Source organism: Oryx dammah, unplaced genomic scaffold, assembly GCF_014754425.2.
Source record: "Oryx dammah isolate SB20612 unplaced genomic scaffold, SCBI_Odam_1.1 HiC_scaffold_27, whole genome shotgun sequence".
Taxonomy (NCBI): Eukaryota; Metazoa; Chordata; class Mammalia; order Artiodactyla; family Bovidae; genus Oryx; species Oryx dammah.
The window spans coordinates 18,872,646-18,886,099 of record NW_024070211.1 but is presented as its reverse complement, the minus strand read 5'-3'; the positions used below and the strand labels follow the sequence as shown (position 1 = coordinate 18,886,099).

The following is a 13,454-nucleotide window of genomic DNA, read 5'->3' as shown; positions in this document are numbered from 1 at the left end:
TACCACTGAGCCACCAGGGATGCCCCTTGATATATATAGTTGCTATCTAAAGATGCTCATCTTAAGAAAATAACTGATTATATCACTCTTACAACTATAAAACCATCTTTAAAATGATGAGAGAAAAAGAAAAACAGTAATTTACATGTAGATCAAAAGCATGCTAGAATCCATTTTGTTTTCTAATTCTGCTTGAATGAGTATTTAAATGAAATTTCTCTATTGCTATTGATTATAGCTTTCTGCAAGCTAACCCACTTTCTTTTTTAAAGAAGTGTTAGTCTGATAACTAAAATTCTGTGTACCTTTAAATTCACCTCCACAGCTCTAACCCTTGAAGGATATATAATTTGCAATGGTGGTCTACTTGAGATCATTATCACACATTCTTGATAAAACAGTGTCACACATTCTTGCCAACAAAATTGCTGTCACAAGCACACATAATGGGGCAAAACAAAGTATTGTAAAGGTTAGCTGTGGTCTTATGTACTTACTGGATACAATGTTTCTATTCCAGGACAAAGGAGTTACTTGACTGTTTCTGCTTAATAGTTCACTCAAAAGGTTCTAGGCTTTCACCAGGCTCATGTTGTGCTGAATGAAATTGGAACTCTGGGTCACAACTAAATGTAAAACTAAACCTCTGAATATAAGCAGCTACGAATGTGTAATTCATGGCAGAAACTCGAATTTGGAAAAGATGAATGTTAGAAGTAATAAAAACAAGAAGAAATGAAGTGAGAATCCCAGAGCCTTCCTCGCACGCCAGAATAAAGTAGACATGTGCTGCACTCTTTCCTGTGGGTCCCTTCCACACCTGTTGTTGCTTTCCTGGGGAACTGGCCAAAGTGATCCTATTTCTAAGCCCTAATGGAGAGAAATGATTCTGTCCCAGCAACAGGAAGCCAAGGTTCACATTTTCCACCTTTTACTCCTTTTTAAAAAATAATCTTTGATATAGGAATATTGACTTAGTGCAGTGGAATATTGATTTAGGAATATTGATTTTGCTTTTAGGAAAAGCAAAACACTATCAGATGCAAGCAGCGTAGGAAAGTCGGTAAATAGATGGAATTTTAGCATCACTGTGACTCGGAGCTCTTTTGTTTGTTTTTGGTTGTTTGATTGATTATAGGTTGCTTGGTTTTGTGGACATGTTATGTGGACATGTCATGTGGACATTAGAGAAATAACCCCTAAGAGGTGAGTAGGCTCTGTCTCTTGAGGATTTCATACATAGTTGGGTAGTGTTAACCGCTCTCTTTGTGACCCCATGGACTGTCGCCTGCCAGGCTTCTCTGTTCATGGAATTCTCCAGGCAAGAATACTACAGTGGGTAGCCATTCCCTTCTCCAGGGAATATTCCCTACCCAGGGACTGAACCTGGGCCTCCTGCATTGCAGGCAGGCAGATTCTTTACCATCTGAGCCATTAGGAAAGCTGGTTTCATGCATATTTCATTGAAAATGGTTGCTATCTTGGACACATTGTCCCCAAACAAAGTGCAGGCTCTAATTTTATTAAACTGAAAAATTCTTCTGCAAAAATCATAACCCATTTGTTAAGGTTTATAGGAAGAATATTTCATGTGTATAGTCATTTTTCAACTCTGTTTTGCATGCTTAAGTGGCCAGTGCTGAGCTTTACCAAAAAATTGGAAACACAGAAATTATCCCCAGAAATTCTAAAAGCTAGCATGAAAGGAGATAAAGCAATGGTGGTCTACTGGAGATCATTATCACACATTCTTGATGAAATAGTGTCACACATTCTTGCCAACAAAATTGCTGTCACAAGCACACATAAGTGTGTTTGTATTCAAGCAAAGTTGAATTTTTTTCAGTGTCACAGTGATATTTGAAAACACAATCATTCATTCATTCCCAGTTTATAACTCAGTATTGTCACCTTTACCAAGCTACTTAGCCTCACCAAGCCTTGGCTTACTCATCATCTAGTGATAATACTTACTTCCTGGAGTTGATATGAGAAGCAAATGGAATAATAAAGTATGTCTTTTCAGGAATCAAATAGCATAGTTCTTTCCAACTGTGGAAGCATATCTCCATTACTAAATCACAGATATTGGCACAAAATGAAATATAATTCTAGCCATCAGAGGTTTCCAAGAGAGAAGGAAAGGCACTGGGCAGTCACGATTGCTGCAACTGGGAAGTTTTAAGCTATGATCCCTTGGACAGAAGGCTGCAGAGGAGATCCAAGCATCAGATGGGTGGTTCGACTAATTGACTTTCAAGATTCCCCTTCTCTAACTCTATTATGCTGGCTTGTTCATGATTCATAGCTTTTCCCTGGGTGAAGTTTTTATTTTATTTTTTCCCAGAATGAATAAAACATAAAAACAACAGCAACCTGTACTCTTTGTCCAAATGCCCTCGAAAAGGCCATGAGCAGACCCTTCTGACATGCTCAGTCAATAAATACTGACTGTCCAAAAGAACGTGACTCTAGTCTCCTGCCAACCTGGATAGATTCATCAGGATTGACAGTTTTATGTGGCTCTTTCACTTCTGAAAAGAAGATCCAAGTGCCAAACCCAGGTCTATCTGACTTCAGAACCCTACTCCACACAACTTTCTAGATATATTTGTGTAATGAAAGACTGATTCAGTAGTGGAAATACAATTTCTCAGCCTGTCATCTTAGTTCAGCAAATGGGTGTTAACCAATATTTACCATAAACCTTGAGATTTCTGCCCCCAAAATGAAGCTATACAGGTTGAAGAAGAGGGGAAACTGACACCCAAGGAAGTTTGATTCAACTTTAAAACATTTAGTTCAACTGGAGAAATATCTTTCTTGAATTTGATTCAATTGAAGAAATTTTCCGGTATAGAGTTAGACTTTTACTGTAATTTATTTTTCTTAAGCAATGCTTGTGGTAGGCAATTCTAGATTTCTCTGATATCTGGTGTAGTTCTAGCTAAATGAAACATCACTTGCCCCACCAGTATCTCTGTTTTCAGGAGTCAGGCAAGACCACGAAACTAGCTTTGGGCAAATAAAACAGGAGCAGAAGCTATATATCTCTCTTCCGGGAAAACTTCATAATAATTGCTAGAGCTTGAGTTTTCAACCTCTTTGCCCTGTTACGTGGCACTATGATGATGCATGTGAGTCTATGGTCTCATAAAATGATGTGGAATAAATAAATAGAGCAGAACTTCCCACAGACCTGCAGTGGACAGACATACACATTAGGGAGAAATAAACATTTGTGTTTCAAGTCACTAGAATCTGGGGTTTGTTTGTTCACAGCTGGCCTGGCCTATCCTGACAGATTCAGTGCTCATAGCCATGGGTATGAGTAAAACAGATCTAATTAAAGTGGTTATAACAAACAGCCACTTTGTACTCATTTCTTTCTCCAAAGCTATTCCACAGGTTTTTATTTTTCTAGAAACTTTTATAAATGTAGCAAGATACTAATGAAAAAAATCAAAGACACATTTGTAGTGTGTTTGGATCATTCATTTCATAATATAGCTATCTCTATTACAGCTCTTTGTAATTAAATGTGCACTAATTATGAGTTTCAGTAGGACAGAAACTCAGACTTATACTTCTTCCCAGGTATTCTAGTGCCTACCATAGAACTTTCAAGACAACAAACGTTTACTGGATAATTCCTACTAAAAATACTTGTTCTAAAAATACTTCTACAGGTGCAAAATTCCATCAGCTGATATGACCCTTGCCTCAACTTTCAAATTTTATTTGATGTGATTCTTGGGTTCCTCAGCCTAGTATGTTTTGTCTATAATATTCTCCTCATTTGAAATATGCTCCTTAGATCCCTCTGATGACTTTCATTCCACCTCCTCCAGAATCACTTCCAAATGTAATCCAACTCAAGCGGTTCTCAAACCTTGTGGTCTCAGGATCACTTAACACTCCTAAGAGTCCAAAGAACTTTTGTTTACATGGAAGATAGTTATTTACATTTATTATTTAAGAAATTAAAACTGAGAAGATTTAAAAATATATATTTATGTTTTTCCTTAAAATAGGAATAATAAACCTATTACATGTGAATGTAAACAACACATTTTATGAAAACAGAACCTACATTTTCCAAATGAAAACATTTTTACTGAGAGTGGCTTTGTTTTACATTTTTGCAAATCTCTTTAATGTCTGGCTTAAGAGAAGACAGCTGTATTCTCTTATCTGATTCTGCATTCAATTTGCTCAATATCCCACATCATATATCTTCTGAAGATTTTCACTGTATACTTGTGAGGGTAAGAGAGTAAAAATGGAAAATGAAATCTTAGTGTGATTATGGAAATTGGTTTGAATTTGTGCACCCCTGAAAGGCTCTTGGGGACTCTTGGTGGTCTTTCACTTTCTTCTCTGAAATGCTTTTGTATTAAGAAACCCAGTGGCAGAGTTTACCACTTGATTACTCTCCAACTGTCTTCTGCATATAAGACTTGTTCCCAACCTAAATTGTAAATACTATGAAGGCAGGGATAATGAATGCTTACCAAATACAGAAAAGTGCAAAGCCTGCTGTAATACAATCACAGAATTATGACCAGGATTAGCAAGGACTAAAGTTCCATTATTTTAAAAATAAATATACTATTAAAAATAGTCTAAACTTTTAAATCTTTTCTCATTCAACTTCTTAACCCCAGAGACAACCAGAATAATGAATGAAGTAGTCATCTTTACAGTAAGTTTTCATACTTTTACACAAATATATCACATGTAACATTCAGTATTGAATTGCTTGAGTTTTCCTTATTTAAATATTTTTTTATACATCTTCCTTTTATGGGGTCACAAAGAGTCGGACTGAGCAACTTCACTTTCACTTTCACTTTATCTTCTTTATAGCTCAGAATCCTATTTTTGAGATATCCCCACATTGCTACATACAAATTTCATAAGACCTAAGACCACATATTATTTTTTCATTTACTGGTTGTAGACATTAAAATTGTTCTTAAATGGTCATACGTAGCATGTGTGTATAAATAATGCTAAAATGAATATCCTTGTTCACGTTTTCTCAGCTATTTTACAATAATTGCTTAAACTCTTAAAAATGATGAAGTTACTGGTCCTTTGTACCTGTGTACTTTCTATCTTGTTAGTCACTCAGTCGTGTCTGACTCTTTGCAACCCCATGGACTATAGCCCGCCAGACTCCTCTGTGCATGGTTTTCTCCAGGCAGGAATACTGGAGTGGGTAGCCTAGATATAATCATCCCAAATAGTATACATCTGTGTTTTTTTTTTCCTGGAAGTACTTTTATTACTTTTTATCAAGGTTCTTCTTTTTAAATTTTATTTATATTTCTACCACCAGTGTATAAGAATGTCATTTGCCTCGTACTCTATGTTGTCAGATTTTAGTTATGTTTTATTGTGCTTCTCCTAGGAGCCCTGTTTTAGGACACAGTGTGACTTCAGCAAATACTTGTGACCTGAGGCAGCTCTAGCCTGAGGCTTGGAAATTTGGATGTGAACACATGTTAAACGCACAGGCACGCCAGCGCTTTCCTGATCTTACGTGATCCATAAAATGGATGAACAAGTTAGGTCTCAGATGTTAAACAAACCCAGGAGCTTCTTCTGTTGTCTTCCATTTCTGAGAAATACTTTGTGTTCCCTGCTTCTTAAGTACAGTAACTCTGCCCTCACTGCCGCCATCCTTAGTCTCCAAAACCACCATCCTGTCTTTGAGGTCACCGTCACCAAAGCACCCAGATGAGCACAGCTGAGGCACTTCATCTTGACAGAAGCTGCCAGAATTCCCTTCTGCAAAGCAGACTTTACCGAGGGATGCATAGCTGTGCAGTGAGAGGCTGCTGTCTGCATTTAATTACTCTGCTGCGAGGTTAATGTGATTGTTTCAAGACCCTACAAATTACCAGATGTCGACAATCAGCTCAAATGTGTTTCCCTGTCCTTATAAGCTGGAGAAAACATAAAAACCAAGGGGCAGAGAGTTAACTTCTTGATGGTGGTCGCATCAAGTATGTGTCTTCTCATTTGAGGCGAATGGTGAATGGATGTGTGAGAAATGTGATGATAGCCCCATTGTAACTCAGCTTGGCTTAGATACCTGTGACGGACTAAGCTTGCAACCACATGCACATTCTATGTCAAGAAATACATATTAGGGCTATCAACAGCATGACATACACTGGCTGGTACTCCTATACTCCTGCTAGGTAAAACTAGGAGTGCACATGATTGTGATTATCTTGTAAAATAAAACTCAAATTTGCAATGAAAAATTAAGTCTCATGGTATGTAGGATATTTTAAAATATTAATACTATTATGATGATTTCAAGCATCAGTAATGTTCATATTTGACAGAAGAATTGAAGGTGAATTGTGAGTCACTTGGCTGGACAGTTTAGGATGAAGACCAGGACCTGGTGGTCCTGTGCAAACATAATTCCTAACTTTTTCCCCACTTATGTGTTTATGAACAAACAGAAAGCTCTGGTGGACACTTCGGGAAAATTCAAAGTTTACAGAACGGGTGATTTTATCTAATGATTTGCAAATTGTGCTTCATTTCTGCTGTTATCAAGTATCCCATAGCTACTTCCCCAGTGGATTTAGTGAATGAAATGATCCTTGGACTTCAGAATTTCTAAATTAGAACTTGGTTTTTGCATCTTTCAAATTTCATATTCTCTCTCTCCCATGGTAAATATGTTTATTTAGCTCACTTTTTTCCAAACCTACTAAAAAATCTTGTTGTTGTTCAGTTCGCTAAGTCGTGTCCAACTCTTTGCAACCCCATGTACTACAGCTCGCCAGGCTCTTCTTTCCATGGAATTCTCCAGGCAAGAATACTGGAGTGGGTTGCCATTTCCTTCTCCAGGGGCATCTCCAACATTGCAGGCAGATTCTTTAGCACTGAGCCACCAAGGAAACCTCACTGAAAATTTTACTGTGTTTTAAATACTTGGAATGTCAATTTTAGCCACATCTACAAAGACTTTCAAAGCTAACTGGCTAATGATATTTGATTTCAGTATTATCTTAGGATATTTACAACTAATTTGCCACACTTTTGCAAGAGAAAAATAGTATCAGGAATAAGCAAATCTGGGGTGACTCCACATTAAAAATTTTTACTCTTATTACATAGAGGTATTTTTGCATCCAAAATATGCAAAAGGTTAATAAAAAGTTTTAAAAATACACTTTATTTAGGAGCAGGAATCAGAGAAGGTGTAGAATTTAGGTTTGTGAACTTCATGATTCCTTTGCATTTTGCAGTAGGCATTGGTAAGAAGGTATCTTTTCTGAGAGACTTATCACAAAGTCAGATAATCTGGCTATATATATAACATAAAAATATTTCAAAAATGGAAAACTCATTAAAGTACAATAAATAAATTTCATGTAATAAAAGCAAGCAAGAATTGAAAGGGAACAAATATATCCTCAAGCTGGGAAAAATCATTTTAAACTTTCAAACATTTATTTGATACTATGTTTCCAAGAATAATGGAGCAGAAATAATCACATTCCTTTTCCTTTACATACTTTTGTTCAGAGAAACCAGATGCAGAATGAGCTTTGCTTCCCTGCCAAACTGTCAACTTTGTTTAATATTTAAGTTTCATGCAACATAAACAAAAGATGCGAAATTATTGTTAGTGTGGAGGGTTCTGAATTTGAATCATTTTTAGCTGATCACTGTGTGTTCTGAAAATAGACACCCATCTCCATATGCCCTAGATCTTTTGAGTGTTTCTTGCTGTAATTCCAGTGGTGATGAAAAGTGAAGTGGTTTTATAAATGTGGGTATGAGTACATGCTTTATATATATTTCAAGTGGTATAGTTTCCCACTATTGAAATTTCTTCGTGTTGTTTTGAAGGAATATCTCTTTCAGAGAGAATTTTAAAGCTCTCCAAAACACCGTCTTGATCAAGAGTAATTTGATATGAGTCATGGATTGAGTGTGCTTCTTACCTCCTTCACTTCCACAGTCCACTAAATTGGTGGTAAAAGGCTGATCATTTGTTCATATTATTTATCCTTTCCCCATTGTGGCCTTGCTTCCCTCTAGATGGCATATGTGTAACAGTCCTGTTAATTCTGGGCTTGTCCGTGTGATTTTTTCTGGCCAATAGAACAAAACTGGAAATTTTAATATTGCAGTCCAAGCAGGGACTTTTAAGTGCACCTATGTGGTTTGACAATGCCTCTCTTGTGTTCCTGTGCTCTGATTATAAGAGCAACTTGCTCCAGATATGTGTTGTTCCTTCACCCTGGGCATTACCATGAGAGGACACGGGCAGCCCAGCCAAACCAGCATCTTCAGGAAGAACAGTGGCTGACCCAGAATCCTCATACAGCACAAGTGGGAAATAAAACTACATTGCAAGCAACTGAGTTAATGTGGTTGGTGATTATAGCAGCAAAACCTGATTGAAAAAAATAACAGTAGAAGAGGAAAGAAAGCAAAAAACTACAACAATAAAAAGCTCTAGAGAGAAGATATCTGAGGATAAAAAGACTCAAAAATGTCTGGAAGGTGGAAAGTTGCTGGAGGATGGTTGACCTGAACAGTTTAGGTGAAACTACACTTTACAACGGAGAAGGAAATGGCAACCCTCTCCAGTATTCTCGTCTGGAGAATCCCTGGACAGAGGAGCCTGGCAGGCTACAGTCCATGGGATAGCAAGAGTCGGACACGACTTAACGACTAAACCACCACCACCACAGTTTCCAACACATGCTACCGCTGCCAGGTTGGAAAGCAACCTGACTTGCAGAACCCTGGAATAGCTTGGACCCAGAGATATGAGCAAGCTCAAAGCCTATGAAGCCACTCATCTCAGTTTCCAGTACTTAGACAACCTAAGCACTGGGTTAAGGAGCCCCATTTAGGAGACAACGCTCATGGTTAGCTACTGCCCCATTCCTAGATAAAAACAGCCATTAGTCATTTAAGTAAAACCTGTGAGAGATGCAAGGAAAAGACCAATATGATCATGGATAAAGCATATCCTTGGAGGAAAGAAAGACAATTCTTGAAGAATTTAAAAGTCTAAAATAACAGCAATTAGTATTCTCAGAGAGGTTGGAGAAGAGACCACATTTAGAAAAATAAAAAATAAAACATTGTCAAAGAAAAAAAAATCAGACAATCATAAAGAGGTTTTGGAAATAACAAAATACTGCTTGCAATATTGCTGATGCTGTTTGATTAATTAAGGTGGGGAACACTGGATATATGCACTGGAAAGATACATGTTTCCTGATGTAATTAAGAAATAATCCATGGGGTGGTATTTTGAGATTGTGAATATCTTGTTTCGCGACCAGTTTATATCTATCTAATCAATGGTTTTAGCCCCCATTAGCAATCCTTATCTGAATAAATCATTCTATTGAAAATAGCAACATGAAGTCTTAAAATTTACATTACTTTTACATTTATTTTCTGGCTCTGCCTCTTTCTTTTCAATAAGGACTCATGGATCTTTATTCATTTTTAGTCAACTCATTATCATTCATAATTACTATTTTTACTTTAGAGACTCACCTTGTCCTAAATTTGACCTCTAGTTGGCTCCTATGAGCTATGCATTTTAAGATTAATAGATCATGTTAAATGGCTAAAAAAAAAAAAAACACTAAAAATACAGAAACACTAGATACATTGTTGGGAGATAAGAACAACAAAAAGTTTGAAAGTGCCCAGATTATAAAACAATGATATCCCATGAACAAAAAGGTTTCTCATCATGCAAAGGAAAACATATTTTACCAACAATATATGAAAGTATTTTCTAAAGGAATAATAATTTCAGTCTTGAATACTTTATTTATCCAATGTATGAATAAAGCATGAAGGAAAAATAGAGATATATCCAGCATGCAAAGACAGAAAATTTATCCTGAGGGCATGCTTTTTCAGGAAGCTCTGTTAGGATGTATGTCCAGGAAATTAGGGAAGAAAGCAAACATAAGGAAGACAGGGTCTGGGAAGCGACGGTTGCAATGCAGGAGAGCAGAGACAGGAAATCTCACCTTGTCGTTTGTGCTACAGGTGGGAGGAGCACTGTGCTCCGTGTGGCGCTAGGGATAGGAGGCTTCCCAAGGGCAGAAATCTAGGGAAAGGCAGTAATTTCCTCAGCTAGGGCTCACGTAGCAAAATCCCACAAACTCTGTTGCTTAAACAGAAATTCATGTTCCCACACCTTTGATGGCCAAGTGTCCATGATCAAGCCAGGAGTAATCTTGGTTGCCGGTAAGGACTTTCCTTGTATGTGTGTGTGTGTGTGTGTGTGTGTGTGCATGTGTGTGTGTTTAAGATTTTTTTAACAAATTAAATCTTTATTGAATTTGTTACAATATTTCTTCTGCTTACGTTTGGGGGTTTTTCTGTGAGGCATGTGGGTCTTTGGTTTGTCAACCACGGAACGAACCCCACACTCTCTGTGTTGGAAGGCGAAGTCTTAACCACTTCACCATTGGGCCACCAAGGAAGTCCCAATTCTCCTGTCTGGAAGAAAGCATCTTCTTACTGAGTCCTCACATGGCCTTTCCTCTGTCTCTCTCTTCCCCTCTCCCTCCATCCTGCTGCGTGTGTGTGTGTGTGTGTGTGTAGAGAGAGAGGTCTCTGGTGCCTCTCCCTGTTATAAGAAGAAAAAGTCTAATAGGGTAGCAGCCTCATCCTTATGACCTCATTTAATCTCTATTTCTTCCTTATAGGCTCCATCTCCAAACATAGTCACCCTGGGATTAGAGCTTCAACATATGAATTTTTCAGGGCACAGTTTAGTTCAGAGTAGGGGGATTTTAGAAATTTGTTGTTTTCTTTGAAGAGTGATGCTAGTAATACCAGCTAATGCATGTTAAGAGTGTAGTGTGTTTCAAGTACCACTCTAACAGCTATGTATTAACATATTTAATCCTATAAAGCCAGTGAGTACTATCATCATTATACTCACTTTACAAATGAGCAAATTGTGAGTAAATTTATGAGTAAATTGTGAAATGAAAGATTTAAATAAGTAGCCTGAGGTCACATATGAGCTTCCCCGGTGGCTCAGTCAGTAAAGAATCTGCCTGTAAGGCAGATACCCAACTTCCATCCTTGGGTTGGGGAGATCCCCTAGAAAAGGAAATCGCAACCCACTCCAGTATTCCTGCCTAGGAAATCCCACGGACAGAGAAGCATGGTAGGCTATAATCCATAGAGTTGCAAGAGTCAGACACAACCCAGCAACTAAACCACCACTACCACCAAGATCATATAGCCAGTGTTAAGCTGGGATTTTACCCCAGGCACCTTGATCCCCATATACTCATAACAGTGTTATAACTGAAAGACCTCTCAGCTCAGTTCAGTTCAGTTCAGTCGCTCAGTCATGTCTGATTCTTTGTGACCCCATGAATCGCAGCACACCAGGCCTCCCTGTCCATCACCAACTCCCGGAGTTCACCCAAACACATGCCCATTGAGTCAGTGATGCCATCCAGCCATCTCATCCTCTGTCGTCCCCTTCTCCTTCTGCCCTCAATCCCTACCAGCATCAGAGTCTTTTCCAATGAGTGAACTCTTTGCATGAGGTGGCCAAAGTATCGGACTTTCAGCTTCAGCTTCAGTCCTTCCAATGAACACCCAGGACTGATCTTCTTTAGGTTTGACTGGTTGGATCTCCTTGCAGTTCAAAGGACTCTCAAGAGTCTTCGCCAACACCACAGTTCAAAAGCATCAATTCTTCGCTGCTCAGCTTTCTTCACAGTCCAACTCTCACATCCATACATGACCACGGGAAAAACCATAGCCTTGACTAGACTGACCTTTGTTGGCAAAGTAATGTCTCTGCTTTTTAATATGCTATCTAGAACACACCAAAATGCAATAAGGGCAGTTAATACAAAATCAATTATGAAAGTCAAGAAGAACAAAAAGGAAATGTAACTGTACTACACTAATTCTACAGTGAATAACAATAAAAATACTGTTTATGGAATTTGAAATTTTGAAGTGAAGCTATAAACATTACCTGAAAGGCTTAAATTTTATAAAACAAGATATAAATGTGGTCAATCTTGTTGATTTAAAAGTAGAGTACGGAAGACAGATTGAGAGATGAATGCTTAGAAGAACTTAAGAAGAAGGCTAGGATATTAATAGTGTTATCTTATTAAGTGGAGAGTTCAGAGAGAATTGAAGATATAATCTTTGTTAGATGGGAGACCTGCATTAGATCCCTGAGTCAGGAAGATCCCCCTGAGAAGGAAACGGCTACTCACTCCAGTATTCTTGCCTGAAGAATCCCCATGGACAGAGGAGCCTGGTGGGCTACCGTCTCTGCTGTGCTTGTCACTCAGTCATATTCAACTCTTTTTGATCTCATGGACTGTAGCCCACCAGGATCCTCTGTCCATCGGGATTTTCCAGGCAAGAATACTAGAGTGGGTTGCTATGCCTTCTTTCAGGGGATTTTCCCAACCCAGAAATCAAACCCAGGTCTCCCACATTTCAGGCAGATTCTTTACCATCTGAGCCACCAGGGAAGCCAAGAATACCAGAATGGTAACCTATCCTTTCTCCATGGGAACTTCCTGACCCAGGAATGGAACCAGGGTCTGCTGCACTTCTGGTGGATTCTTCACCAGCTGAGCTTCCAGGGCTACGGTCTATGGGGTCACAAAGAGTTGGACTTGACTGAGCAACTAACACTTTCATGGAGTGAATTGTGTCCCCCCAAAAAGATGTGTTAGGGTCCTAACCCTCCATACCTGTGAATATTTGGAGATGAGGTCTTTATTGAGATAATGATAAATTAAATGATACCATTAGGGTGGGTTCCAATTCAAAATGACCAGTGCCCTTATGAAAAGGAGAAATTTGGACACAGACTCAATATGCACAGAAGCAAGATGATGTGAAAAGACACAGGAAAAGAGGCTCATTTATAAGCCACAGGGATATGCCTGGAACACTTTCTCCGCTCAGAACCACCAGAAGGAATCAACCTGCTGACACCTTGCTATCAGATATTTAGCCTCCAGAATGCTGAGAAAATAAAATTTTGTTGCTTTTGTCATCCATTTTGTTGTACATTATTGTGGCAGCCACAGCAAACTAATAGAACCATATAGGTTAAAATTATACATTTCCAGGTGGCGTTAGTGGCAAAGAATTTGCCTTCAAATGTAGGAGACAGACGAGTCGTGGGTTCAATTCCTGGGTCAGGAAGATCCTCCAGAGTAGGAAATGGCACTCCACTCCAGTATTCTTGCCTGGAAAATCCCGTGGGCAGAGGAGCCTGGCGGGCTACAGTCCACAGGGCTGCAAAGACGACTGAGCTATTGAGCACCATTCAATAGAGAACCTGAAAACTATGTAGAGTCCCATAGTGGAGAAAGGAAGGAAAAGGAGAATGTGCTTTGTATTCACTTCATCTTTTTCTATCAAAG

General features: G+C 38.5%; 1 long non-coding RNA gene across 1 annotated transcript in view; it reads left to right on the top strand.

Annotated features, from left to right (window-relative positions):
* The first annotated feature begins 817 nt into the window (after positions 1-817).
* LOC120854284 overlaps positions 818-13,454 on the top strand; it is a 67,250-nt gene continuing 54,613 nt past the window's right edge. The window contains exons 1-2 of the long non-coding RNA XR_005718948.1: positions 818-913; positions 1,021-1,063. This is a non-coding gene — a long non-coding RNA (uncharacterized LOC120854284). The remainder of the gene's footprint in view (positions 914-1,020; positions 1,064-13,454) is intronic.